The sequence below is a fragment of the Triturus cristatus genome, chromosome 3_2, assembly GCF_964204655.1.
Source record: "Triturus cristatus chromosome 3_2, aTriCri1.1, whole genome shotgun sequence".
Classification (NCBI taxonomy): domain Eukaryota; kingdom Metazoa; phylum Chordata; class Amphibia; order Caudata; family Salamandridae; genus Triturus; species Triturus cristatus.
This window is the reverse complement of record NC_140584.1, coordinates 1,077,721,119-1,077,731,118: the sequence shown is the minus strand read 5'-3', so window position 1 is coordinate 1,077,731,118 and position 10,000 is coordinate 1,077,721,119. Positions and strand designations below refer to the sequence as shown.

General features: G+C 55.8%; 1 protein-coding gene and 1 non-coding gene across 2 annotated transcripts in view; both read right to left on the bottom strand.

The window, feature by feature from the left end:
- The window catches only part of GALNT17 (polypeptide N-acetylgalactosaminyltransferase 17), a 1,717,045-nt gene that overhangs the window by 998,408 nt on the left and 708,637 nt on the right, over positions 1-10,000 (bottom strand). The window lies entirely within an intron of this gene.
- LOC146859151 (5.8S ribosomal RNA) lies at positions 291-438 on the bottom strand. Its single transcript, XR_014980601.1, has one exon. It is a non-coding gene; the product is annotated as a 5.8S ribosomal RNA (ribosomal RNA).

Sequence of the window (10,000 nt, the reverse complement as noted above, 5' to 3'; positions counted from 1 at the left end):
GGAAGCCGGCTACGGAAAAGGGTGCCCGAAGCAGCGCGCGGGCAGCCGGTGAGACACCACGGACAGCCACGTGCGGCACACAGCCAGGCACCCTAGGATGGGCCCGGGACGGACCGCTTCTCGGGGGCCAGGCGCACCGGCGGCGTACCTCCGTGGCAGGACCCAGTGAGGGACCCTGCCACGGGCGATCGGAGGGTCTGATTTTGTGGGGGGACGAAGGGGAAGCGGAGCTCACCCTGCGACGGCCCTAGTCACATCCTGGGGAAGCCCTGTGGCGATTGACGATCGAGCGACCCTCAGACAGGCGTAGCCCCGGGAGGAACCCGGGGCCGGCGTTCGAAGTGTCGATGATCAATGTGTCCTGCAATTCACACTAATTCTCGCAGCTAGCTGCTTTCTTCATTGGTGCGCGTGCCGAGTGATCCACCGCCAAGAGTCATAGGCAACTTTTCAAAAATGTTCGCCCACCTGCGGGTGCAGGAGAGGCAGGAGGAAGGCGACGTCGTCTGTCCGCCGCCCATGTGGTGAGACGGCCCAGGCGCCCCGTTCAAGGCTTCCCCTTTGGGAGTCAGACAGCACCGTCGGGAGAAAAAAAACATTGCCAGGTGCTTGGCCCAGAAGAAGAACCCAGGGGTGAGGTAGGGGGCTCCCGGAGTGATGAGAGCAGGCAATCCCACAGCCACCGGTCCCTCCCGGAGTAACCCAGGAGGACTGCGCAAGTCTTCAAACCCCTAAGCCCGCCCACACAGGACCGGGTCGAACCGGGTACCTGGCAACGAGGGAAGGTCGCCCCACCTGCACATCAGCCGTCCGTCGCCAGGCAGCCCGAGCCGTGCCAGCGGGCTGGCGAATAGCCCACCACCAACCTCGCCTGGGTTGGAGACGCCGGAAGGGAAGAGCCAGGCGGCTTCCCATCCCGCACGCCTCCCACCGAGAGGAGCCGGGGTCCCCTCACAAGCCCTCGACCTCTTCTCTTCCAGGCTGCCCTGCCACGCGAGAAGGGCCGCTCCTCAGTCACCCAGAACCTGGTCGGGCCGGGACTCGGGACGTGGAAGGGCCCGGCCAGCGTCACGGCCTTTTCGAGGGAGGGGTGGTGCCAGCCAGGGAATGTACTGCCATTCGGTTCCCCCCCACCGCTGGGGGGGGTTGTGCCGGGTGAGCTTGGGTTCCGTCTCGGAGAGGGACAGGGGATGGAGCAGCCCCCCATCCCCAGTCCCTCGCGTGTCGGTCGGGCCTTCCCCGGGTGGAAGGGGCCTGCTGATGTCCCGGTCCTCACCCGAGCGCCCCATGTGGCAGCGGACTGCTCCACCAGCCGGGGCATGCCAGGGCAGGGTCGGGCCCTGTGCAAACGGTGCCTACAGGAGGCGGGCTGAGGGCTTCAGGCTGGTGCCATTGGTCGCTCTGGTCGCTCCGCCGTTAATGATCCTTCCGCAGGTTCACCTACTGAAACCTTGTTACGACTTTCACTTCCTCTAGATAGTCAAGTTTGATTGTCTTCTCGGCGCTCCATCAGGGCGGTTGCTGGCCCTGGCGGGGCCGATCCTAAGACCCCACTGTTAGAAAAACCCCACTCCCACACCATGAAGGGTGGTGGTAACGGGGTCCCTCCAGACATACACAGTGGTAGCTTGGCTCGAGTGGTCAGGGGTCAGGCACCGTGCTAAGCATACGTCATACCCACACAATAACCATGCGTGCATCCGTTCCAAAAACGACACTACACCTTAAAAATTATGAAAATATCTCTGTGTTTATCTTCTTTTCTCTTAGTTACTGATTAAATAAATAATAATACAATCACAGAACACAAGGCTTTTCCTTACAAAGTGCAGGTCAAATAAATACTGTGAGGGAATAAATACTGTGCAGGAATAAGTTAGCTCAGGACAATAAATACATTACAGGAATAATTTAGATAAACACAATAAATACAGTACCCTCAATAAATAATACCAGCCAACAATGACATTTGTAAAATCAGATCACATTTAAAATACTATGGGCTGATTTGGCCCAGTCACAGCTTGTGGTTAGGTGGATGGCCTGAGGGTGTCTCACCTAGCTTGGGTAAGGCTGAGGCTAAAACTGAGGTAGATCAAGGGTAATCTAGGAATCTGGCTCTCCCAAACTACACAACCCCTCACACAGGTCACTGTATCAGTCTCAGTCCACCCCTGGCACTCCCAGGCTGGTCCTAACACCTCTTTATCCCCTAGGATGGTCTCTTAGGGCTCCACAGGGCCTTAGGCGCCCTCTATTCCACTTACTGCCCTTTTTATGAAGCTCCGACACCGCTGGGGTCGTGTCGACGCCGTGAGGCGGTTCCAGTTCGATGTCGGCGGCTTCGGCGCAATGTCAGTTCTTGACGACGCCGGTAGGCGGTTCCGGTTCGATGTCGGCGGCCTCGGCTCGATGTCGACCTCCGGTTCGATAACGTCGGGCTGTCTTGGCTCGATGTCGACTTCCGCCGGCCCCGGAGTGCGACCTCCACTCCCGACCTCCGCACGATTCTCTTCAGGTTCCGGCGACTCCGGAGTGCGATCTCCACTCCCGACCTCCGGCACGCTTCACCTCGGTCTCCGGCGACTCCGGAGGGCGGACTTCACTCCCCCGTCGACGCCGCTCACTTGACCTCAGGTGTCTTCCTCCTCGACCTCTGGTACTCTCCACGACCTCCGTCGGCGCCCTCTCTCGACCTCTGGCGGCTCCGGGTACGACGTCTGCTTTCCAGTCAGCGCCGCTTCTCCACCTCGGGCTCCAGATCTCAGGCTTCTCGACGTCGGATTCCAGGGAAACCAATAAACAGGTCAGATTCTTGCTTTTCTTTACTTCTAAGGCCTGTTCCTGCTGTCCAGGTCCTTAAGATGGTTTTTCTTGCTTTGTCCCACACAGGGCTCCAGGCTGGGCTCAGTCAGTAGGGACTAGTATCAAGGGTGGGTTTATGGACCCCACTCCAGGCACAAGTTTCCACCCCTGCTGCCTCACTCCTTCCTCCTTCAGGTTTCTGCTCCTCTCTCTTCACCAGTCAGGTGCCAACTGCTAGCTCCAACTGTCAACTCTGGCTTAGCTTCCCAACATTCCAAACCGCCTTCAACTGTCACAGGGTTCTGGAATGTTCTGGAAGGTGCTGGTAGGTTCCAGTGGGTTCTGATGATGTCACAGGTGGCCACCATTTTGTGCTCCAGGCCCTCAGACAGAAGTTCCAGGGGTAGATAAAATGGCTCCCTGAATCTGCATCAATACGAAAAAGTCTGGTGGTTCCCAAAAAGGAAAAAATACTAACAGGGTTTGAGGCAAAAGTGGGACAAAATAAATAATGATGAGGAGGGACTACCCAAAGGGCTGACAGGTCTAACACGCGTCCCCCCCAGCTGAAAGTGGGGAGAGCTACCCAACCCCTTGGGAGTTCTCATCACTAAGGCGGAAATACCTTGAAAGACCGTCTGCATTGGCGTGGTCCACTCCAGGCCGATGTTCCACCTGAAAGTCCATTCCCTGTAGGGAAATAGACCACCTCAACAACTTGGGATTCTCCCCCTTCATCTGCATCAGCCAATGAAGGGGTCTGTGGTCGGTCTGAACCAGGAAGTGCGAGCCAAACAGGTATGGCCGCAACTTCTTCAGAGCCCATACCACTGCAAAGGCTTCACGCTCTATTGCACTCCACTTCTGTTCCCTGGGAAGTAGTCTCCGGGATAGGAAGACCACGGGTTGATCCAGACCCTCTTCATTGAGTTGCGATAACACTGCCCCAATGCCATGTTCTGATGCGTCCGTCTGGACAATGAACTCCTTGGAAAAGTCTGGGGCCCTTAAGACCGGGGCCTCGCGCATGGCTTGCTTTAGCTTCACAAAGGCCTGCTGACAAGCCTCCGTCCAGACTACCCGTCGAGGTTGTTTCTTGGACGTGAGCTCCGTGAGGGGGGCTACGATGGTTTCGTACCCCTTCACGAAGCGGCGGTAGTATCCCGTGAGGCCCAGAAAAGCTCGGACCTCAGTCTGTGTCTTGGGGGGTTCCCAGGCCATGATGGCCTCGATCTTCGCCTGGAGGGGTTGCACCGCTCCCCTACCCACCAAGTGTCCAAGGTACACTACCGACCCCTGCCCGATCTGGCACTTGCTGGCCTTGATCGTCAATCCAGCTTGTCTCAGGGCATGGAGAACAGCTTGCAGGTGACGCAAGTGATCCTCCCAGCTGTTACTGAAGACGGCTATGTCATCCAGATAAGCAGCAGAGAAACTCTCCATTCCGGTGAGGATCTGGTTTACCAGGCGCTGAAACGTGGCAGGTGCGTTCTTGAGCCCAAAGGGCATCACACAGAACTGGTAGTGGCCATTGGGCGTGGAGAAGGCTGACCTTTCCCTTGCTCCATCAGTCAAAGAGATCTGCCAGTACCCAGAAGTAAGGTCAAAGGTACTTAGATATTGGGCAGCTCCCAGCCGGTCAATCAATTCATCCGCCCGAGGGATCGGATGAGCATCAGTTTTGGTTACTGAATTCAGTCCCCGGTAGTCCACACAGAACCTCAGTTCCGGTTGGGCACCCGGTGGTGCAGCTTTTGGTACTAACACCACCGGACTGGACCAGGGGCTGCTAGAAGGTTCGATCACTCCTAGCTCCAGCATCTTAGCGACTTCACTGTTAATGCTGGCCTTCACCTTGTCTGACATCCGGTAGATCTTGGACTTCACAGGTGGGCTGTCTCCTGTGTCCACATCATGGACGCACAGGTGAGTCCTACCCGGAACAAGGGAGAACAACGAAGAGTACTGCCCCAGGACCTGGCGGCAGTCCTCCTGCTGTTCAGGAGTTAGAGATGGGGAGAGAATCACTCCCTCCACCGACCCATCCTTCTCTTGAGACGCAAACAAATCGGGGAGAGGCTCGCTTTCCGCGTCCTCTGCTCCGTCAGTCACCATCATCAAGATGACTTCGGGCCTCTCGTGGTGGGGTTTGAGGCGGTTGGCATGCAGCACCCATAGGGGCTGACGAGGGGTTTTAAGATCCACCAAATAGGTAGCCTTACCCTTCTTCTCCAATACCTCAAAGGGTCCTGACCAGCGATCCTGGAGGGCGCTAAGCTCTCCTGGTTCGATCACCCACACCTTCTGGCCAGGCTCCAACTCCACCGGGTGAGCGTTGTGGTCATACCACGCCTTCATTACTGCCTGGCTGGCCTCCAAGTTGTCAGAAGCTTGCTTCCACAACTTAGCCATTTGGCTCCGGAAGGCCAGCATGTAGCTCACCACGTCCTGGGGAAGCTTTCTGGGAGTTCTTTCCCATCCGTCTCTCACCAGGTTGAGAGGTCCACGTACAGGGTGCCCGTACAAAAGCTCGAAGGGGCTGAAGCCCACTCCCTTCTGTGGCACTTCCCTGTAGGAAAAGAGTAGACAGGGTAGGAGGACGTCCCATTTCCTCCGCAGGCTTTCAGGCAGACTTCTGATCATGGCTTTCAAGGTTTTGTTAAACCTCTCCACCAGACCATTGGTCTGGGGGTGGTAAGGAGTGGTGAACCGATAGGTCACTCCACACTCCTTCCACATGGCCCGCATGTACGCTGACATGAAGTTGGTCCCCCTGTCGGACACAACTTCCTTGGGAAAACCCACTCGGGTAAAGATTCCCATCAGGGCCCTAGCCACAACAGGTGCTGTAATGGTCCTCAGAGGTATTGCCTCTGGGTACCGTGTGGCATGATCCACCAAAACCAGGATAAACCTGTGACCAGCTGTAGTAGGTGGATCTAACGGACCCACAATGTCGATGCCCACCCTTTCAAAGGGGGTGCTAACGACAGGAAGTGGTTCCAGGGGAGCTTTTAGCTTCACCCCTGTTTTCACACTGGCTTGGCAAGACACACATGTCCGGCAGTAGGTATCGGACGACACTTTCATTTGAGGCCAATAAAAGTGTGGGACAAGACGGGCGAAGGTCTTGTCTTGCCCCAGGTGTACTGCCAAGGGGATCTCGTGAGCCAACTCCAGAAGGAAGGCTCGATAACGTTGAGGGACTACCAAGGCTCGTGACGATCCATGTAGGGGTGCCTTGGGTTCACTGTAGAGGAGGCCATCCTCCCAGTAAACACTGTAGTTCCCTTCAACGTTCCCTGCTGCCTGGGCTGCGGCCTGACGCCTCAGCCCCTCAAGGGTAGGGCACTCCCTCTGGCCCTGGCAGAATTCCTCCCTGGACGGGCCTCCCTCCACGTGCCACTCGGCCGGGATGGGTAGGTCCTCCAGTTCGGTGACATCCCCCACCGCAGACTCCTGGTCCACCACCTCCGGTGGCCTATCCGTCCTACGGGGTGTGGACGCCGAGGCAGGCTCCTCCTGTCCTCGGTTCTTCCCTTGACTGGCAGCTGGCTGGGCCTTTGTTCCAGGCTCCAGCCAAAACGAACTCCCTCTCCGGGTAGTCGCGGACCTTGTGCTCACACAGGCCCAGTCAGGTGTACCCAGCATCTCAGTATGAGTCCGGTATTCCACCTCCTTCCAAGCATTGTGCTCCATGTCATTCCCCAGCAGACAATCAACTGGCACGGCAGGGCTTACGGCAACTCGAAGTGAACCTGCAACCCCCCCCCATTCAAAGGGAACCTCGGCCACCGGATAGTGGCCTGTTCTGCCGTCAGCCATCGCGGCTGGGTGGAGTACATCGGGAATTACCTGCTCTGGAGACACCAGTTGGCTACGTACCATAGTCATACTGGCTCCTGTGTCTCTCAGAGCCTCCCCTCTTTGGCCGTTGATGGTGACCCACTGCCCATACTTTACGGTATTTGCGGGCACCTGGATCTTAGGAACCATCTCCCGTTCTCCCAGGGACACTAAAGTGACACCCGCCCACTCCCTTCCCTTAATTAAAGGCATCTCCTCCCCGAGCACTACACTAGCTACTCCGGGGGTCTTTCCTCCAATGGGGGGGGGTGGTCGTTTCGGGCACTTCGCATCTCCCTTGTAGTGTCCAACGCCACCGCACTCGTAGCAATGGACAACCCTTGGCTGCTGACTCTGGCCAGGATTAGGGTTTCTGGGTGGGTTAGCCCTAGGGGTGAATCCTGTTCCCTTCCCTTGGAAGTTATTTTGGGGGCCTTTGGAGAACTCCTTTTTCTTTTCCCCTCCCTCTTTCTTCTGGGGGGCGCCCTGTCCGGCCTTTTGAGTATCCCCTCCAGTCCCCCTTGTGGACACCCGGGTACTAGCCCAAATGTCCGCCTCCTCAGCAAGCTTCCGGGGATTGGTCAGCTTGCTATCCACCAGGTGTTGACGCAGTTCAGGGAAACATTTTTCGAGCAGGTGTTCCTTCAGTACTAAATCAAACAACCCCTCGTAGTTCCTTACTTCACTGCCCTGAATCCAACCCTCTAGTGCCTTCTTTGCATAGTCCAGGAAGTCCACCCAATTCTGTGTGCCCAGTTTGTGACTACCCCGGAACTTCTGTCTGTACTTTTCGGGTGTTAGTCCAAACTTTCTTATGAGCGCCAGTTTCATGGTGGGGTAGTGGGTCTGCTCATCCTCCTCGAGGGCCAATAATGCATCCCTACCAGCTTTAGGCATGTACTTGTACAATCCCGCTCCCCAGTACTTCTCTGGAACCCCATGGGCCCTTAACGAGACCTCATAGGCCGCTAGCCACTTGGCAATATCGTCGCCCACTCCATAGCTAGCTACTATGTCCTTTGGCAGGTAGGGTTTGGGTTCCCTAGTGAACTCTCTTTCTTGGTCTTTGCTGCCACCATTAGGAACAGTGTGTGCCCCGACTCGTAGGATCTGAAGATCTATCTCTTTCAGCCTTAGCTCATGAGCCATCCTTTGTTCCTCCTTCTCTTTCTCCAGCCTTGCTAAGTCCCATGTGAGCTGTCTTTTCTCCCTCCGGTCTGTCAACTCCACTTCAGATAAGCCACCGCTAGAGACAGTGCTGCCCTTCCTGGAAATGGTTCTGGGCCCCGCTACTAGGTTCCCCACCTCAGGTTGGTACAAACCAGCTCCCTCACTGTCGGGCTCTCTATCCCTGTCCTCCTCCTCAGCCTTGCTTTCCCGTCGTGCCTCCCCCCAAGCCCTTAAGCTGGTTTGGAGTGCACCCTTCTTTGCTCCTGGGGGACAATACACCCCCTCCCGCTGACAAAACTCCCTGAGTTGGGCCACAGTGTACGTTTCTAGGTCTTCTAGCACAAACTCCATTTTGCCCACTCAGAACAGAAGACAGGTTTTTACAGAAGCAATGCGGGGGGGTACCTTTAATAATACCTCCTCCCACCACCAGAGTAAATTTGGAAAAAACAAAAACTCACAATTAGGAAGGCCGCTTTGAGAAAACTCCAGGTGTAGGCCTATGGACTACCCACAGTTATTGTCGAGTATGCGTAGGCACAGCTCTATCCCGCCGCTGCCACCAATTATGTTAGAAAAACCCCACTCCCACACCATGAAGGGTGGTGGTAACGGGGTCCCTCCAGACATACACAGTGGTAGCTTGGCTCGAGTGGTCAGGGGTCAGGCACCGTGCTAAGCATACGTCATACCCACACAATAACCATGCGTGCATCCGTTCCAAAAACGACACTACACCTTAAAAATTATGAAAATATCTCTGTGTTTATCTTCTTTTCTCTTAGTTACTGATTAAATAAATAATAATACAATCACAGAACACAAGGCTTTTCCTTACAAAGTGCAGGTCAAATAAATACTGTGAGGGAATAAATACTGTGCAGGAATAAGTTAGCTCAGGACAATAAATACATTACAGGAATAATTTAGATAAATACAATAAATACAGTACCCTCAATAAATAATACCAGCCAACAATGACATTTGTAAAATCAGATCACATTTAAAATACTATGGGCTGATTTGGCCCAGTCACAGCTTGTGGTTAGGTGGATGGCCTGAGGGTGTCTCACCTAGCTTGGGTAAGGCTGAGGCTAAAACTGAGGTAGATCAAGGGTAATCTAGGAATCTGGCTCTCCCAAACTACACAACCCCTCACACAGGTCACTGTATCAGTCTCAGTCCACCCCTGGCACTCCCAGGCTGGTCCTAACACCTCTTTATCCCCTAGGATGGTCTCTTAGGGCTCCACAGGGCCTTAGGCGCCCTCTATTCCACTTACTGCCCTTTTTATGAAGCTCCGACGCCGCTGGGGTCGTGTCGACGCCGTGAGGCAGTTCCAGTTCGATGTCGGCGGCCTCGGCGCAATGTCAGTTCTTGACGACGCCGGTAGGCGGTTCCGGTTCGATGTCGGCGGCCTCGGCTCGATGTCGACCTCCGGTTCGATAACATCGGGCTGTCTTGGCTCGATGTCGACTTCCGCCGGCTCCGGAGTGCGACCTCCACTCCCGACCTCCGCACGATTCTCTTCAGGTTCCGGCGACTCCGGAGTGCGGTCTCCACTCCCGACCTCCGGCCCGCTTCACCTCGGTCTCCGGCGACTCCGGAGGGCGGACTTCACTCCCCCGTCGACGCCGCTCACTTGACCTCAGGTGTCTTCCTCCTCGACCTCTGGTACTCTCCACGACCTCCGTCGGCGCCCTCTCTCGACCTCTGGCGGCTCCGGGTACGACGTCTGCTTTCCAGTCAGCGCCGCTTCTCCACCTCGGGCTCCAGATCTCAGGCTTCTCGACGTCGGATTCCAGGGAAACCAATAAACAGGTCAGATTCTTGCTTTTCTTTACTTCTAAGGCCTGTTCCTGCTGTCCAGGTCCTTAAGATGGTTTTTCTTGCTTTGTCCCACACAGGGCTCCAGGCTGGGCTCAGTCAGTAGGGACTAGTATCAAGGGTGGGTTTATGGACCCCACTCCAGGCACAAGTTTCCACCCCTGCTGCCTCACTCCTTCCTCCTTCAGGTTTCTACTCCTCTCTCTTCACCAGTCAGGTGCCAACTGCCAGCTCCAACTGTCAACTCTGGCTTAGCTTCCCAACATTCCAAACCGCCTTCAACTGTCACAGGGTTCTGGAATGTTCTGGAAGGTGCTGGTAGGTTCCAGTGGGTTCTGATGATGTCACAGGT